This window comes from Phragmites australis, chromosome 21, assembly GCF_958298935.1.
Source record: "Phragmites australis chromosome 21, lpPhrAust1.1, whole genome shotgun sequence".
NCBI classification, from domain to species: Eukaryota; Viridiplantae; Streptophyta; class Magnoliopsida; order Poales; family Poaceae; genus Phragmites; species Phragmites australis.
The window spans coordinates 20,412,163-20,431,811 of NC_084941.1; the positions used below are offsets into that span (position 1 = coordinate 20,412,163).

General features: G+C 39.7%; 2 pseudogenes; both read right to left on the reverse strand.

Moving 5' to 3' along the window:
- Window positions 1-8,587: 8,587 nt before the first annotated feature.
- Window positions 8,588-10,360, reverse strand: LOC133903579 (desmethyl-deoxy-podophyllotoxin synthase-like; annotated as a pseudogene).
- A 5,630-nt stretch (window positions 10,361-15,990) lies between these two features.
- On the reverse strand, window positions 15,991-16,735 carry LOC133903212 (uncharacterized; annotated as a pseudogene).
- Between the last annotated feature and the right edge of the window lie 2,914 nt (window positions 16,736-19,649).

The following is a 19,649-nucleotide window of genomic DNA, read 5'->3' on the forward strand; positions in this document are numbered from 1 at the left end:
TAAATTTCATAAACCTAAAGTGTAATTCAAAACTATTAGGAAAGAACCATTTTAAGATTTCATTTCGTGGAACAAGATTTTGTACACAAATTCTCCAGAAACCGCGTCACAAAGCAATATAGTTATTACACTGATCGAAGAGCTGACATTTAGCATATAAGAGATCATCGGATGTTAAATGTATAGAGATTGCATTGTGCTATACATTTATGTGTATAATATTTGGTACTGACGATAAAGATACCCATGCTAAAAATTTATGCAGGCCATCAATAATCTAGTTTTATTATAGTGTTCGAGTAAAATTAGCCACTGGCCTAAATAAAAACTAAGTCAAGCACTTTCAGGATTGGCGCGATCATTGATCTAGGTCGACTGCAGTAGAAGAGGATAGTCGATCGACCCAATCTTCTAAAGATAACATGATAAGTTGATTTGGTGGAGTTTCGTCGTTGATGTTTCAAAGGCTCCGACCAGAACAGATTAAGAATCCTCGTAACCACTACGACACTACTATGTGGTTATCAATCGTACCAAGACGCGTTTGATCTCGCCAAGAAGGCTTTTTCTGCAAGCAAATCGAGAACACAAGCAAAAATAGGTAGATATAATCTGGATATTGCTGATTACTAATGAAGTGCTCGAGTTTGGGATACTACAAACTGATAAACGGCGAAACTGTCTAAAACAGAATAATCTAAGCAAAATTTGAGCCTAAACTACGATGGCTACTATGTCTATATATATGGGGATGTGGAGAGGTTGCCATAGGGTTGTGTGGACCTAAGAAGAGGCGTACACAACCTGGACTCCGACTCCAACATGATTACATGACCCGACAAGATCTAAAATAGTGAGAGGCAGCACTTTATTCCTTCGACTCTGACTAAACTATAACGAATATTTGGTTGTGCCCAAATCCATTGGAAAGGGCTAGTCATAAGCTTTTCATCAAGTTCAAGATCATCTCAATTGGACTCCGTATACGAGAGTTATGCCCGTTTTACTGTTGTATTATCCTGAGACTCCGAACCGAATTTGGAGTCCAAGTTAAGCTCGACTTGTTGCTCGAATCGACTGGCACTCGAGTGACTACATCTAGGTAAGCTTGTGAAGCCTCTCCCATATTCCTAAGCAATAAAACATCACAAGAATTTAGTACCAATCCATCCGAGAAAGCACGAATAGTGAGAAATGAGTTCACTTGGGGTTTTAACTGTCGTGCATACTCTTGCAATGGATCCTTATACGATTTGAGGATTATTAGCAGTGTTGCTCATATCTGAAAGAGCCATGTCCTTATCATACTCCCCTCTTGAATTGGAGTCATCCTCAACTCGAGCTCATCTTATTCTCCTAAGTATGGCATCAAATCTGAAATGTTAAATGTGGGAGTAACCCCAAAATTGGCAGGTAGGTCCAATTTGTATGTATTGTCATTTATTTTCTCAATTATCTTAAACGGACCATCAGCTCTAGGCATCAATTTTGATTTTCTTAACTCTGGAAACCTTTCCTTTCTCAAATGCAACAAAACTAAATCACCGAGTTCAAATTTTACTTGTTTCCTACCTTTATTTCCAGCAATCCTATACTTTTTAGTCATGTGCTCTATATTCTTTTTAATTGTTTCATGCAACTTAAGAATAAATTCTGCACGCTTCTTAGAATCAAAATTAAGTTTTTCAGAAGTAGAAAAATGTAATAAATTAACAGGAGCACGGGGATTAAGTCCATAGACTACCTGAAACGGACTTACCTTGGTGGTGGAGTGTACCGACCTGTTGTAAGTAAATTCAATATGCGGTAAATACTATTCCCACATCTTCAAATTCTTCTTTAAGATAGCCAGCAATATAGTCGATAATGTGCGGTTGACGACCTCTATTTGTCCATCAGTTTGGAGGTTGATATGTAGTTGAGAATAGCGGCTTTGTCCCTAATTTGTTCCAAAAAGATCTCCAAAAGTAGCTAAAAAACTTTGCATCATGATCAGAGACGATAGTATTAGGCACCTTATGTAGTTGAATGATTTCACTGAAAAATAAATCAGCTATATTTGTATCATCATCGCTCTTGTGACAAGATATAAAATGTGCCATTTTAGAAAATCGATCCACAACTACAAATATGCTATCCCTCCCCCTCTTTGTCCTAGGCAAACCTAACACAAAATCTATAGAAATATCCTCCCATGGTACACTAGGAACAGGAAGAGGCACGTAAAGGCCATATAGATTTAAACGAGACTTAGCTTTATTGCAAGTAGTATAGCGCGACACATAGCGCTCGATGTCACGTCTCATCTTTAGCCAAAAGAAGTGGATGGCCGCACATTTTCAATCTTCTTTGCTCCAAAATATGCCATCAATCGTCCTCCATATGCCTCCTGCAACAACAAAAGATGAACAGAGCTAGCTATAATGCATAGCTTGTTAGCACGATAGAGCAAACCATCATTCAACATATATTTATTCCATATTTTTCCTTCTTTACAATGTTCAGGTACTTATTTAAAGTCTAAATTAGTAGCGTATAAGTCCTTAATGGTTTCTAAACCAAAAATCTTTTGATCAAGTTGAGATAACATGGTATAACGCCTACAAAGCGCATCACGAATCACATTATCTTTTTCTTTCTTATGTTTTATGACATATGGAAATGACACAATATATTCTATCCATTTAGCATATCGTTTATTCAGTTTAGCTTAAGTTCTAATGTGTTTTAATGATTCATGATCAGAATGTATAACAAATTCTTTAGGCCACAGATAATGTTGCCAAGTTTTAAGTCCACGAACTAAAGCATACAATTCTTTGTCATAGGTAGAATAATTTAGACTTGACCCACATAATTTCTCGCTGAAATAAGTAACAGGTTTACCTTCTTGAATTACACACCTCCAATTCCAATCCCACTAGCATCACACTCTAGTTCAAAAGTCTTACCGAAATCTGAGAGTTGGAGTAAAGAATGGGTGAGCTTCTCCTTTGATTCTGCCCGGCCACCAAGATCGTATGGTACCAAGCACCTCGCTTAGCCCCGATTATCCCACTGTCGACCGCCAAGTTGCATCCATGACCTGTACATCATAAGACAAGCACAAACATATCTCCAATTCCATCTCCAATTAGACAAAATCAAAATTCTCTGTGGAAGAACTTATACCAGAAATATCGTGAACATCTGGTGATCTGGCGTGTATAGCCCTCTGATCATCAGACCATCTGGTGCATGTAATTCGGACTCCACTGAAAACTTCCTGGAAAATCCTGCTGCGAAGCATTCGGTGTTCACTCCTCCATCGCCGGACCATCCGGTGAGCGCAACCGGCCAAACAAGTCATTTTCCATCCTCTCTATAACAAATGCTTTGGCGAGGCATCCGGCGTTCACATCCTCCATTACCGGACCATTCGGTGTAAAGAACTTCCTAACTCCGCCTCCTGGAATGTTCCGATGTGAACAGTGCCTCATCGCCGGACCATTCGACATGTACAAATTCTGCAGCTTAGAGACAAACACTTCAACTCCAATATCTTTGGTTAGTCTCAAACATAGATAAACACAACCATGCTTATGCAATACCAAAGATCATCAAACCAATTCAATAAACTTGTCAATCACTCATCACAAATAAATCAAGGCACATGTCAACTTGGTTTCTGAGATGACGCGCTGGTAACCGTGGACGGCGGACTAGCTGCTAGAGCACCCATTCCTGGCGATGTCACGTGGACTTGAGAAAGAAAAAGGGAACACGACATGATATTTCTTCGTAATTCCGCGATGGGTACTTAAAAGACTTGACTACTTTCGCTATAGATTTTACTAACAAAGCGATAGTCATAAAAAGAAGAACCACCTCGCGAAATGGAGTGTCATGTGCCAACCTAAAGAATAGGGTAGTTTAGGGATTCAAGACCTCAATATTCAAAATTCTTTCTCTCCTCTGTAAATGACTCTTTAAACTAATGACTGAAGAGCGGGTCTGGCAAGATCTGATACGAAATAAATACATTGGATTGAAACCTTTGTCACAAGTTAAATGGAAACCAGGTGACTCCCTTTTCTAAGCCGGATTGAGAAAGGTGAAGCGACATTTATTTCATTTTGGAATCTTCAATATTAAAACTCTCAATTCAGGTTCAAGGAGGATTGATTATGGGCAAAATACTCAATCAGATGGGGGGTGAATGATTAATGAAGCTAAATTCAAATTTTAATTCACCCTAACAAAATATTCAATTTAATCTTGAAATCAGTTCGGGACGGAGTACTATCATATCACTAAAAGGTGATGTCTAGAAAGATCCAACCATTGGAATTGCCCAAAAATGTTTACTATAGAATCTAGACAATCATGCAAAACTATTCCAATAAGAATTAGGTCAATCAGACCACTGGATCTAAAGATATGAAATAAAGAAAAACTATGATAGACTACCTCACAAGACGCCAACCTAGGCCACGCCCATCGGCGTCAGCCCTGGGCCACACCGGTGAATGGGCTATAGCTCAGCTCCCACCCAACTGGCATCTCATGGAGATTGGGTGATCAATCTTAGCATTGATGTTCTCGATGTTCTTCTCCACTTGTGAGATGAGTTTGATGACTTTGAGATCCATCTTCATGTGTTAGCATTGAGCATTCTTGCTTGTGAAAGCAAGATTCTTGGTGTCAGATGAGAAAGAAGCTTCCACCCTCATGTTCATTGTCATCTCATGGTCGGTGATCTTGCCGAGCACTTGACTTGGAGTCATCTTCTTGATATCATTGTTATCGTAAATGATGGAGACTATCACCTTGTACTTTGAAAGAAGAGTTTGAAGTATTCTTCTCACCACTTGATCATCTTCAATTTGCATCAAACCTAACTCATTGATCTCATTAACAAGAATATTCAAATGAGAATATATATTAATCACTTTCATAGGGTAGTTGCTTGATGTCATTGAACTTAGTAACAAGCACATGATATTTCTCATTACACACATTCTTTATGCCTTCATGTATTTTAATGAGACTATTCCAAATATCATGTGCATTGGTGAGAGAGTTAACACGATTAAATATATCAACACATATAGATGATAAAATAATGCTCTTGGCTAATGCATCTAATTGTCTCTCCTTGTTGCTGATGCGAGGTTTCATCCCTTCCTCGGTAACTCTCCAAACATCCAACTATCGGGCTTGCAAATAACAAGACATTAGAATTTTCCAACGTAAACGATTTATGCCATCGAATAGTGGAGCACTATGGGAATCCATCCTAAGCCCGGACGTCACAACTCACTAAATGGTGAAGCCTAACCGATCACAATGAGATTAAGGCTCAAATGCCACTTGAATTGACAAAACCTTGTGAAAGGTATGAAGCTCTAACACAAATTAAAGAGCTAGATGTGAGCCCTAGCTCTGATACCAATTGTGAGGATCGCTGATGTCCTAAGAGAGAGGGTGAATTAGGACACTTAGAAACTATTCAGTTCCAAAGACTTCAAAAGATAAACTATCTCAATTTCTATCTAAATGTGCTTTAGATTTATCTAGTGCGTCTACTCTACCGATCAAAGTGCTTGCAATCTATCTAAGAAGGTGAATTGCAAGTAAGTAAATACGGAAATGTAAATAAGGTACAGAGAGCAAACTCAGCACAAGGAGTATTCCGTGGTACTGATGGCATAAACATCATCATAGTCCACGTTGAAGCTCCACCAATGATATACTCCCGGTCAGCACCCTTTCATGGCTGTTGAGCCACCAAGTCACAAAGACAAGGCCCTAACCCAGATGAGCCGCCAAGCCACCAAGGTAAGACTTCACTACAAGCCTCTCTTTCGGTCCCTTGCTGCCATGATAACTTCGGAGCTTGCGCCACTAGGGAAAGGGTCTTCACGTCCCCGTACATGTGTCTTGTCGCCGCTCCACACCAAGTCGGAGGGTCAACAAGTTGCTGGCAAGTTACAAAGACTCCAAGGTTTTTCACGTACGTCTCGATACATGGTTGAATCACTCCTTGATCCACTCTATAGATAACAATCACCTGGCAACACTCCCTCTAGGCCTATAAACGCTAATCAATCACTAATCTTGTGCTTAATTGCCTTAGATGATCACTTTAAGCACTTTGGTGGCTTGGATGTCTTCTTAAGTGTCTCTATGATTCTCTGGACTCTAGCAACCTCAGAGATTGAGTGGAGTGGTATTTATAGCCTCAAACCCATCAACTAACTATTTTTCCAACAACTCAGAAGAGCTGTTAACATCGGATGATCTGGTGAGAATAATAGTACAAACACCAGATCATCCAATGAGTACACTCTCACAAACTAGTCGTTAGAACCCCCCACTCAAGCCTCTGTGAACACTGGACACTCCGATGTATAATTCATCTACATTACCGGACTATCCAGTGAGTTATCTTAAGCTATCCGAGTCTTTCCTTCTTCTCTGTGTAAATTGCTCTAGTGTAAGCATATGTTGCACATCACTTCATTACTGGACTATCCGGTGAGTTATCCTGAGCCAACTGAACCAATTTGTAACCCTCTCAGGAAATAATACTCCAGTGTACACAACATCGATCACCGGACCATCCGGTGCCTTGAACTTCATTCTTCAATACTTGGCACCCTCTCTCTGTAAATTAGTCCAGTGTTAAGCCTCTGGTGTGTACAATGCATACATCGGACCTTCCGTGTGTTGAACTCCTTTTGTCCCTTTACACTGTTCATTGTCCGGTGTGTGCAAAATATTGATCACCAGACCATCCGGTCAGGCCAATCTTCCTGGAATTTCTCCAATTCGACCAAACTCTGTCTCGGCTGTGGTGTCTTCTTCATATATTGCATTCATGAGACCTACTAACATATATTCTTGACAAACATATTAGTCCCAGACTATGTTGTCATTAATCACCAAAATCACAAACATGACCTAATAAGGCTATTTTCGCTACAACTCGTCATTAATAAAGTTTTCTGAGGTAGTGGGAAACAACGTGGAAGGTAGAAGAAAAAGAAAAGGATGAGAATTTCGGGGATTCTATCAAATTCTCCACCAACTCTTGATCCACGTGTCAAGGGTAACATATACGTAGTTCCTAGCTACTGATAGATGAATTTTGAAGGTCGGTTTTGTCTCCAGAATTAGGGATTAGTGGTCCAATTTGTGTACAGTGGACTTAATTAAAAAACAAGGATTAATTAATGCCAAATTTGTCCATAAGCTTAAAACAAAAGTTATAGATCTCATCGATATATATGTTTCCAATGATGCTGGTCTTATTTGATTTGGATAAGCGGTTTAGGAGAAACTGTCAAAATAGTGCTGCTGTGCGACAAGTTTTAATCTGTGCAATATTTTGTTTATCAGTTTTTGACTGAGTTAGAAGGATATTTTGCCCAACATCAGAAAAAGAAAATTGTAGTGAATTTTTAGTATATATCTGAGATGTATTTATTTGCTGTGGTTGGTTAAGAGAATTTAAAGTTACGGCAAAGCATCAAATGACTAGACTTTTAAATCGGTATTTCGGACAACGGGGAAAAATGAGTTTAAGCATGTCATTGTAAGTATCGCCGTTGCATTATGATTATAAATATGTGGATATCATGGAATAGAATGGAGTGTAGTTTTAATCCACAGGTTTGGAAAATTGTGGTATAGAGGACATGACACCGGTTTCTCACAACGGTTAAGGAAAGTGCTTGATGAACTGTATTGATTTGTGCCATATGTTTTTTTCCATGCCTGTGTTTTTTCCAATTCTTAAATACTTTTATTTATTCATGTGATGTCTTGATTTAAGTGTCATGATTCTTGTTTCTATATTGATCTATTCATATCATTCATATGTGCTGATTGGTTCTTATATTCATGTTAATGTGAGTAAGTGTTGTCCTTACTTGCTCGGTTTTATAGGTAAATATTAAGGATGTATTTAGGTGTTGTCCATTTCAGACGAAAACGACTATTTCACTAATTTTTCAAAAGAAGATAAAATTCATTAAATTCTTATTCTTCGTTGAATTCTGATACGTTGTATGTTCTTTCACTTCCATATTATACTTGGTGAGTGTTTTTTTTACTCACACTTGTGTTATTTGGTTTTTATATACTAAGCAAGCACGACATGCATAGGATGAGAGTAGCACCATCAAATTGAGCACATACACACACCCATATACCTTAATTAGTCATTCGTCATAATAAGTACGTAGAACTTTATTGCTGGTTTCATGCAGTTAAACTCTTATAAGGTTTGAGATGGTATCGTGGTTAGAGTGGTCTCCTTTAATAGTTCTTGGGATTAGGCTGTGATCTTTATCCATCTCTTATATGATGTGCTTGAGATTATTATTGTGATTTACTTGACCGAGATATAGGTAGTTGCAAGGATAGCTCTGCCGAATTTCTTGAAAATTTCAAACTTAGTCAGATTTTGGTGTAGTGGAGTACTATCACTCCAAATACGTGGGTACATTGGGCGTTACAATATATATAAATCTCATAAACCTAAAGTGTAATTCAAAACTTTCAGAAAAGAACCATTTTAAGATTTCATTTCGTGGAACAAGATTTCGTACACAAATTATCCAGAAACCGCATCACAAAGCAATATAGTTATTACACTGATCGAAGAGCTGACATTTAGCACATAAGAGATCACGATATTACACAGGTAACACAAAGGGACTTCGTTCCAAGCACTCCTTATTGCCCTTAATGGCCATTATCTTTGTTATTCAACACTCGTTGAAACAAAAGGTACTCGCTGAACATGTTTCAACCAAATGTCTGTCTTCTTCTTAGCAGTGAGCTCCATAGATTCTTCCATGTCTAGTTCACTGCTGACGCCTTCTAACAGATTCCAGTCAAAATAAAATAGAAGGTTAGCAAGAGCCAGCTGAATTGCAGCAAGCCCAAACACTATACCAGGCAAATTCGTCGCCCAGCACCAAATGGTGTGAACTCGAAGTCACGCTCTTTGAAATCCCTTTTGTCAGTTTCAAATCTCTCTGGTTTGAATACTTCTGGTTCGTCCCAATACTCTGCGTCTCTAGAGATTGCCCATGCATTCACGAGAACTATTGTCCCTTTGGGAACATCATAGCCCAAAACACGGCAGGTTTCTTGGCTCTCCCTTGGTAACAAAATTGGGCTAGGAGGATGCAACCTTAAGGTCTCTTTGATGACCCAATGCAAATAGCTCAGTTTGGTGAGCCCCTCCTCAGTTACCTTCATTTGCCCCATGAAAGCTTTGCTTACCTCGGATTGTGCCTTAGACATTGCTTCTGGGTTCCTCATCAGTTCTGCCATAGCCCACTGTAGGACCGAAGGCACGCTATCGGTGCTCCCGGCAAGAAGGTCCTACATTAATTTTCTTTGAGAAACTTAAACAGGCAGTTTTAACAAATAAGCAAACATCAATTTGGGTGTATAAAGATGCAAGAACTTACAAGAAGAACTGCTTTGATATTGCCCATTGTAAGAGGGGGCTCAAGGCCTCCTTGCTTCTGAATCCTCAAGAGGACATCAATCAAGTCTTCTGAATCCTCCTGTGTTCTTCTCTCAATGTGCTCACTTATGATGCCATCCATGAACTTAAATAAGCCATCCAGGAATACCTCTATCGTACCCATTGTGCGGCTCATAGCACATGCCAGCCGCGACGACGGGTACAAGTCTGCTAGGCGAAAAGTTCCCGCCAACTTGATGGCCTCTGTAACGTAGCGCATGAAGGCGTTCCGGTCGCTAAGCCGATCACTCATGATGGTATGCGCCCCTACGTCGTTACCATAAGAGGTGACTAGCTCGCTGAGGTTCACAGCCGGAGTTGTCGCAGAGGAGATAGCTTGCACAAGTCGCATCACCTCCTCCTCCCGGATGGCCCAGAAAGACTGAACACGCTTTGCACTTAGAAGCTCAACCGTGCAGATTTTGCGAAGCTGCCGCCAGTGATCGCCGTACGGGGCTAGCGAAATGTCATCGCCTTGTTTTCTCATGATCTTGACTGTTGTGGTCTGTGGCCTTGAGGCGAGGAAGGCATCATTGGTCTTCATGACCTCCTCGGCCGCCTCACGGGAGGAGGCAACAATGACAGGAAGCTCGCCGAACTCAAGGAACATTAGAGGGCCATGGCGCCGCGACAGTTCGCGTAGAGCGCGATGCGGTTGTGCGCGGAGCATGTGGTGGAGGCTGCCGATTACCAGGAGCTTCCAGGGCCCCGGTGGGAGACGTAGGCCATCGGAACGGGAGCCAACGGAAGTTGTTTGAGATTTTATGAGGTAAAGTAGAGGGACAAGAGCGAGGATGCAGTAGAAGACAGATGTGCTATCCATGGCTTGGGAATTTCGCTTGAACGAGTGGGTTCCATAACGTCAATACCTGTGCATATATATAGAGTAATGCTACGCCCAAGGTGGTTAATTTACTTGAGCCTTCTTGTCGCATCCAAAAGGAAATAGGAGTAGATACAGCGCTGGGTACGGATATTTCTGTCACAGTCCACAGCGGCCTGGCTGTTGCGTAGATTATCCGAACATCATTAAAAATGTGGCAAGTAGGTTTGGTTATGTTAGCAGCTCCAAGTGTCCATCACCTAGTGCTATGCCTTTTCTACAAGATTACCCCTCACACACGTACCTACTCCACACACACCTAACGCGCGCATATGTTAGCCATATAACTACACGTAGCTTAAAGAAAACGTCCATTCAAAAATCACCAGGACCCAATAAAAATTCCGTAGACAACGAGCACGTCGTAATCCCTTCTATAGCGCCACGCCGAAGAAGCTGAAAAAATCCGAAATAAATCGAAACCCCGTGCGTCACCCAGACTTCGAGCCCGGTTGGATTCGGCTCACCACCCGAGCCTTACCACTGTGCCTTCGGCACTCCATACCTACGACTTTTTATCAAAGGGAAATTCAACAGTACTAGTGATAATTTTCTATGTATGAATAACTAATACTTCTGTTCTCCAAAGAGCAGATATATTTGAGCAGGAAATTTTTCATGTGCATACTGCACGTACATCAGAAAAATATATGTTGTACATTCGGTGTACAATCCAAAAATTAATGAAGACTAACAGTGAAGCGTACTAATATACGTTGTACTACCATATTTTTAGTATAGATTTTCAAATCCTCAATATAAAACTCAACTACTTGAAAAAAATTATTTGAGAGACACTAAGATATCTTTCGACAGGCGGCTCAAATGACAAACCAGCTAAACAGGCCCATACGGTTTCAGACCACATGTTGAAACAAGTTTTCATAGTCGGATGCTTACAACAGACGCCTATGAAAATAACACTACACCAAAACACATCATCAGTGCTGGTTCAAAATCATCATCAGTGATAGGTTTTGAACCGATACTGATTACTCGGCATTGACTATCAGTACTGGGTCTAGAACCAGCACTGAAAATCACTATCAGTGCCAGTTGGAGCTACCAACCGGCACTGATAGTCGATCTCGATTCAACGTTTTTCGGACCGAAAAAAGTTTCAATTTTTTTTTCACGACCAGAGACACTCGACTAGAGGCTGCCCACAAGACCACACCCAATATTCACAAAGTCAAGTGATATTCGCTCGTATGTGGTAACAAAGACTCGAACTCAAGACCTCACAGCCTATGCGTACGCATGAGCCATCTAACCATCTCGGCTATTGTCCGTTCGTGAGTATAGTAGCAAAATAAATCCTTTTGACATCTTCTGACTGAACGTTTGAATAGCTATTTGGATATCTCAATGATCTCAAATAAAAAAGTGATCAACTACAAAGTTGTATATCTCATCGAGTGCTACAGTTTTCATATAACGTTTTCCCCCATCCGACTTCGTGTGAAAAAGTTATGAATTTTTTAATGTAAGCTGTCATCGACCACTCTGGTAACTTTATTATAATTATTTGGGCATTTAAATGACCTCAGATTAAAAAGTTTTCAAATACAAAGTTGTAAATCTCATCGATAGCTATAATTTTTATATAAAGTTTTTCCCCATCCGACATAGTATGAAAAAGTTATGAATTTTTTAAGATAATTTATGACCCTAACAATTATCAGTGGCGGTTCGTAACTAGAACAGGCACTGATACTGATTATCAGTGGTGGTTCATGGCTAGAACTGGGACTAATAAATCAGTGACGGTTCGTGTCTAGAACCGACACTGATACAGTCACTATCGCTGCCGGTTCGTGGCTGGAACCGGAACTGATAGTGACCATCAGTGCCGGTTCATATCTCCTCAGCTGTTGTTCGCGCACAGGAGTTCAAGAACCGGTACTGATACGTCTTCAGTGCCGATTTTACTGTCGAACTGGCACTGATGGGTGCTACATATATGGTGTTTTATAGTAGTGTGAGATGATTACCATAGGCGATTTCTTATATAAACCGTATGTGTAAAAAATCATTTTAATAGGTGGTTTCTTATGTGAAGCTAGACGGGGATAAATTTTATGTAAAAATTGTAGCCCTTGACAAGCTCTATAACTTTGTAGTTAAAAATATTTTCGTTTGAAGTGATTCAGATGTCCTTTGTAGTTAAAAACATTTTCATTTGAAGTGATTCAGATGTCCAAATAATCATTTGAAGAGAAATCAAGCTATGACTATCATAAAAATGAGTGGGTGAAATATCAATCCTATTAATAGTTTGAGCCATACTCAAATAAGTTTGTCCAGAACCGTAAACCTTGGGAGGAGCATACTGAGAATGATCATGCACAAGCCTCAGAGAAAAAGAATTCTTGAAATAGATTTTGCCCCCACTAGTAAAGACAAAAATAGAAATAGCTCTTTTTCCAGTATCAGTTTTAGCCTTCTTAAGAGTCCTCTCACTAATACCAGACCTAAATGCAGTTTTAGCCTTCTTAGGAGTCCTCTCACTAATATCAGACCCAAAAGCATATTTTTCTTTGCCATTATCAAAGGGGACAAGAACATATTCACTTTGAGGTGGCTCATCCACGGGATTTTCTTAAATTCACTTTGAGGGATGATTACCATAGACGGGTTACATAAGAAGCCGTTTATGTCAAACAATTATTTGGACATCTAACAAGATATATCTCAAAAAATACGTCCTTGAACTAATATAGCCATTAGAAGGCACTGCACGTCTCAATTATATATCAGTCCTCCTCTACAATAATAAAATACTTTATCACATTAGGCCATCTCTAACAGAATCTCTTTCTGATTACTGTTCTTTTTACAAAAGAATTCTAGTTTTCTTTAGCACTCTAACAGTTTTCTTTCGCTGTTCCTATCACGAAGGGTTTCCCACATCTATTTCCTTCACCTTGAGATTCTCTCTTCTTTCTTTTCACGAATCTCTCGAAAGAAAGCTGTTGCAGATAAAGTGAAAATAAAGAGAATGAAAACGAGAAGAGAAAATAGAAATATAATAAAATAAAAGAAATATAATTAGAACGATCTTGTTAGGTCGATCCATAACCACTAAAGCACTGATTAAAAAAAACCAGCATGCATGCTACTAAAATCAAGCCCTGGAGGATCATGTGAAAACCCCTTTTAAATCATTATAGTTAGCGACCAACCACGATGTCGATCGATGCAAACTGACAAGATGCTTCCATTAACCATTTGTTAAGACTCTAATCAACTCGATCGACAAATCTATGAACTTTTTGCCTGGCGATCAACCGCGTGTATTAACAAGCTTCGTGCATCTGGTTCTCGACGTAAAACAAGCCCCATTTGCAAACTGAAATGTGGAAAACAGGTTGGTGAGATTCAAATGTGGGTCATCAATTGCATTGTGCGTGTGATCCAGCTGTGGTGATTAGTGTCGTAGCTTGCTAAATTTCTGTGGCCAAATTGGCAATTGCAAACTAGGCAAGAATGACAAGTAATTTCAATTTGCGATGTGATTGGTGTGAATTAATCGGTACTGCTTTATATAGTACCTTTGGCAGCAAAAGTAACATGTATTCATGAACTTTGTAGGGGGTGATCCTAGTTAGGCAAGATGATTCTTCATTCATAACTTTGAGAGAGAGACCAAAAGAAATGACATCACTTTGCGTGTATCCATGTGCTAAGGATCCTCTAACTCACTAGTCACTGGTACTGGACGCAGCCATGCTAACTCCTCTCGACGCACCTAACCCCTCCCTCTGGTCCAATAATCCATTTTAGCATTTTGCCATTGCTCCCTCTCGCTTTCTCCCGTTTATTTTTTTCTTTCTCATTCGTGTCTTACAGAAGAGAGGACAATCTAATCAGGAAATTAAGGACCTACCCAACTCTATCCAAAAGAAATTTGTTTCTTCCTTTTTTTTCTCTGCAGGGAAAATTTCTTTCAGAAGATGCAATGGAGGTAGAATTACGTCAAGATACCGAATGAACATCGGACCGTGGTGACAATGTAGTTTTGGAAATACTTATAACAAAAACATATCGCAGCATGACATGAATCAAACACATGGAATTCAAGTGTCATCTGAGAGATTTCAGAATATAGCATCAATCCCAGCTACCGCATCAATCCTAGCTGTAACATGGAATCACAGACACTAGTGAACATACAGCATCTAATCGATCTAGGCTAGTTGTAGGTTGCACTTGCACCCTGGGTCGGTGAAACAGAAATTTCACGGTGGAATTTTGGAGCAGCGGTCGGTGCTTGACCGCAGCAGAGTTTGTAAAGCTGTAGCATGTGCTGGACCATGCGCATCACGACGCATGAATGTTTGTAAGGTGTGTCCGGAGGTCGGCTGTGCATGCACAGCGGACACACGCGGCGTCAAGCGTGAGACGTGACGCACTGCTAGCTAACTGCCAACCGCCGTGATGGGCAGCCATCAATGAAGTGCTCATCTCCGGTGTGCATCTCGTGCGCGACCACGACTGCATTCGCAGCGCAGAGCATAAAAAATGCTCAGCAAGCCAGTGACCGAGATCGCGCCCGATGGCCTCTGTAGTTTCGTCCTAGTACAGTGCTCGATCGATGCTTCTAGGGATCGCGATGCGATCGAAAGCGAAACGCGTACCAGAGCACAGTAGATGTAGCTGGCCACAAGTTTTGTGTACGTATTCGCATAGTTCTCATGTATGCAAATTGGTGAGCAGCCGCGACAGGGTAGCTTCTCATCGCAAGAAAAACAACAGCAGAGCCTTGATCGAGTCGAGGATGGGTTGATAAGGTCGGCGTTTATTTGTTTCGGTTTCTACAAAGATTCTAGCCTCAGAAGGCATAAGCTCAAACAAAAATCTAGCTTCTAAAAACTCAGTCTAGGTTTTGAGACTCCCGAGCTTCATAAAAGCAAGAAGCGAAAAATAGACCACGGGTTTTAGAACTACCTACACATCGAAGGATCTCCTACTAAGCTTCTACCGGATAGGAAAAACTGTACCGGTAAACCCGACTTCTTTAAGATATCATATTTACCGGATTTTTCGAACAAACTCTAAAAAAATTAAAAAAATTAATTTTTTCGGCATGATCTCCTTAGAAATTGGTTCCAATCCATTAAACATATTAGAAAGATTTATTACATCAATCATAACAATATGATCCTGCGTGCAAATGTTGTTGGATATATTTAAGCAAAATGATGAACATAGATCAAATGATACGTCACTCATATTAAAACATATAGTAGACCCCTTAAGAACCAACAAAACATTCACATAAGCATCCACCAATAAGATAACAACAAGAGACATCTTCTTATAGGCTTACATTGCTACAAATGTTAACATGTAAAATATTCAAAATATAGTCATAAAATCAAATATCAAAGCAATGTTTGCATATGAATTACCTTTTAGCATTGGTAGACGCTCTTGAGGATAGCCGGCTTGTTCTTATTCCTAGTTGATCTTGAACGTAAAGAGATTGTTTCCTCAATCCTTGTACCTACAATTTCAAATATAAGATAATCTTCATATGCACTATATGATTTTGTATGTCACAAATTTAATTTAATTATTTCACCTGAATCAGTTTGGCTGCATGCTTTGGGCCATTCTTCTCGACTACACAGTCCAGCACATAGTTATGATCATACCCTCTAGGAACATCATTGATGTGCTCCCCAATTCTGTGCTCTATCGTGAAGTCGAAGGTGTGTCCTTGACAGGCATTATCTCACCAATGGGGATTGTGTTTTCGTCAACGGGAGTGATGTGTTTCCCCCAGATCTGGATCGAATGATGCAAGATGTCACCAGAGTTATGGCCTGCCAGGTTCCAGTAAGTGTGTTGTGCCAGGCTGATAGGAGTGGCTTTGTTTTCTGGTGTAGCTTCCATGTCAAGTCTTAGAGTGGTAGCTTCATGAAGAGAGTATGTTGCCCGGACAGTTACATTGCCCGAATGGCCTGAAGAATGTAGAACAGTTAATGCTTGAATTTGCTGAACTTATTCAAGCATGGAGCCCTGCAGTCAAAACAAAGATGCTAATGAATGTACCTTGTTCCCCATCCTTACTGTGATACTGAAAGGTTATTGATGGGCATTCGCCATCTTTATGCTCTTCAACATCCCACACAACTTTGTCAAATCCCTCCAACCGACCTGACATTCACAATTCAGCAAAAAAAGAAAAAAAAAGAAAAGGTATATCACATGACGAGAAACCATAATGTATCCATGGAAGAAGAACGCAATATGTGGAAGTCTTCAAGGCATTTTTATTTTTTGAGAAACATCATTTTACCACAAGATTGATTCATCTAGGCATTAAAAGAGGATCGATCGGATGTTAAAAGTACAGAGATTGCATTGTGCTATACATTTATGTGTATAATATTCGGTACTGACGATAAAGATACCCATGCTGAAAATTTATGCAGGCCATCAATAATCTAGTTTTATTATAGTGTTCGAGTAAAATTAGCCACTAGCCTAAATAAAAACTAAGTCAAGCACTTACAGGATTGGCGCGGTCATTGATCTAGGTCGACTGCAGCAGAAGAGGATAGTCGATCGACCCAATCTTCTAAAGATAATATGATAAGTTGATTTGGTGGAGTTTCGACGTTGATGATTCGAAGGCTCCGACCAGAACAGATTAAGAATCCTCGTAACCACTACAACACTACTCCATGGTTATCAATCGTACTAAGACGCGTTTGATCTCACCAAGAAAGCTTTTTCTGCAAGCGAATCAAGAACACAAGCAAAAATAGGTAGATATAATCTGGATATTGCTGATTACCAATGAGGAGCTCGAGTTTGGAATACTACAAACTGATAAACAGCGAAACTGTCTAAAACTGAATAATCTAAGCAAAATTCGAGCCTAAACTACGATGGCTACTATGTCTATATATATGGGGATGTGGAGAGGTTGCCATAGGGTTGTGTGGACCTAAGAAGAGGCGTACACAACCTGGACTCCGACTCCAACATGATTACATGACCCGACAAGATCTAAAATAGTGAGAGGCAGCACTTTATTCCTTCGACTCTGACTAAACTATAACGAATATTTGGTTGTGCCTAAATCCATTGGAAAGGGCTAGTCATAAGCTTTCCATCAAGTTCAAGATCGTCTCAATTGGACTCCGTATACGAGAGTTATGCCCGTTTTACTGTCGTATTATCTTGAGACTCCAAACCGAATTTGGAGTCCAAGTTAAGCTTGACTTGTTGCTCGAATCGACTGGCACTCGAGTGACTACGTCCAGGTAATCTTGTGAAGCCTCTCCCATATTCCTAAGCAATAAAACATCACAAGAATTTAGTACCAAACCTTCCGAGAAAGCATGAATAGTGAGGAATGAGTTCACTTGGTGGTTTAACTGTCGCGCATATACTCTTGTAATAGATCCTTATACAATTTGAGGATTATTAGCAGTGTTGCTCATATCTGAAGGAGCCATGTCCTTATCATACTCCCCTCTTGAATTGGAGTCATCCTCGACTCGAGCTCATCTTATTCTCCTAAGTATGGCATCAAATCTGAAATGTTAAACGTGGGAGTAACCCCAAAATTGGCAAGTAGGTCCAATTTGTATGCATTTTTATTTATTTTCTCAATTATCTTAAACGGACCATCAGCTCTAGGCATCAATTTTGATTTTCTTAACTCTGGAAACCTTTCCTTTCTCAAATGCAACAAAACTAAATCACCTAGTTCAAATTTTACTTGTTTCCTACCTTTATTTCCAGCAATCCTATACTTTTTAGTCATGTGCTCTATATTCTTTTTAATTGTTTCATGCAACTTAAGAATAAATTCTGCACGCTTCTTTGCATCCAAATTAAGTTTTTCAGAAGTAGACAAATGTAATAAATTAACAGGAGCACGGGAATTAAGTCCATAGACTACCTGAAACGGACTTACCTTGGTGGTGGAGTGTACCGACCTGTTGTAAGTAAATTCAATATGCGGTAAACACTATTCCCATATCTTCAAATTCTTCTTTAAGATTGCCAGCAACATAGTCGATAATGTGCGGTCGACGACCTCTGTTTGTCCATCAGTTTGGAGGTTGATATGTAGTAGAGAATAGTGGCTTTGTCCCTAATTTGTTCCAAAGAGATCTCCAAAAGTGGCTAAAAAACTTTGCAACATGATCATAGACGATAGTAGTAGGCACCTTATGTAGCTGAACGATTTCCCTGAAAAATAAATCAGCTATGTTTGTATCATCATCGCTCTTGTGACAAGATATAAAATGTGCCATTTTAGAAAATCGATCCACAACTACAAATATGCTATCCCTCCCCCACTTTGTCCTAGGCAAACATAACACAAAATCCATAGAAATATCCTCCCATGGTACACTAGGAACAGGAAGAGGCATGTAAAGGCCATGTGGATTTAAACGAGACTTAGCTTTATTGCAAGTAGTATAGCGCGACACATAGCGCTCGATGTCACGTCTCATCTTTGGCTAAAAGAAGTTGATGGCCAGCACATCTTCAATCTTCTTTGCTCCAAAATATGCCATCAATCATCCTCCATATGCCTCCTGCAACAACAAAAGAAGAACAGAGCTAGCTATAATGCATAGCTTGTTAGCACGATAGAGCAAACCATCATTTAACATATATTTATTCCATATTTTTTCTTCTTTACAATGTTTAGGCACTTATTTAAAGTCTAAATTAGTAGCATAAAAGTCCTTAATGGTTTCTAAACCAAAAATCTTTTGATCAAGTTGAGATAACATGGTATAGCGCCTACAAAGCGCATCACCAATCACATTATCTTTTTCTTTCTTATGTTTTATGACATATGAAAATAACTTAATATATTCTACCCATTTAGCATATCGTTTATTCAGTTTAGCTTAAGTTCTAATGTGTTTCAATGATTCATGATCAGAATGTATAACAATTTTTTTGGACCACAGATAATGTTGCCAAGTTTTAAGCCCACGAACTAAAGCATACAATTCTTTGTCATAGGTAGAATAATTCAGACTTGGCCCCCTTAATTTCTCGCTGAAATAAGCAACAGGTTTACCTTCTTGAATTAGCACACCTCCAATTCCAATCCCACTAGCATCACACTCTAGTTCAAAAGCCTTACCGAAATCTGAGAGTTGGAGCAATGGATAATGGGTGAGCTTCTCCTTTGATTCTGCCCAGCCACCTTGATCGTATGGTACCAAGCACCTCGTTTAGCCCCGATCA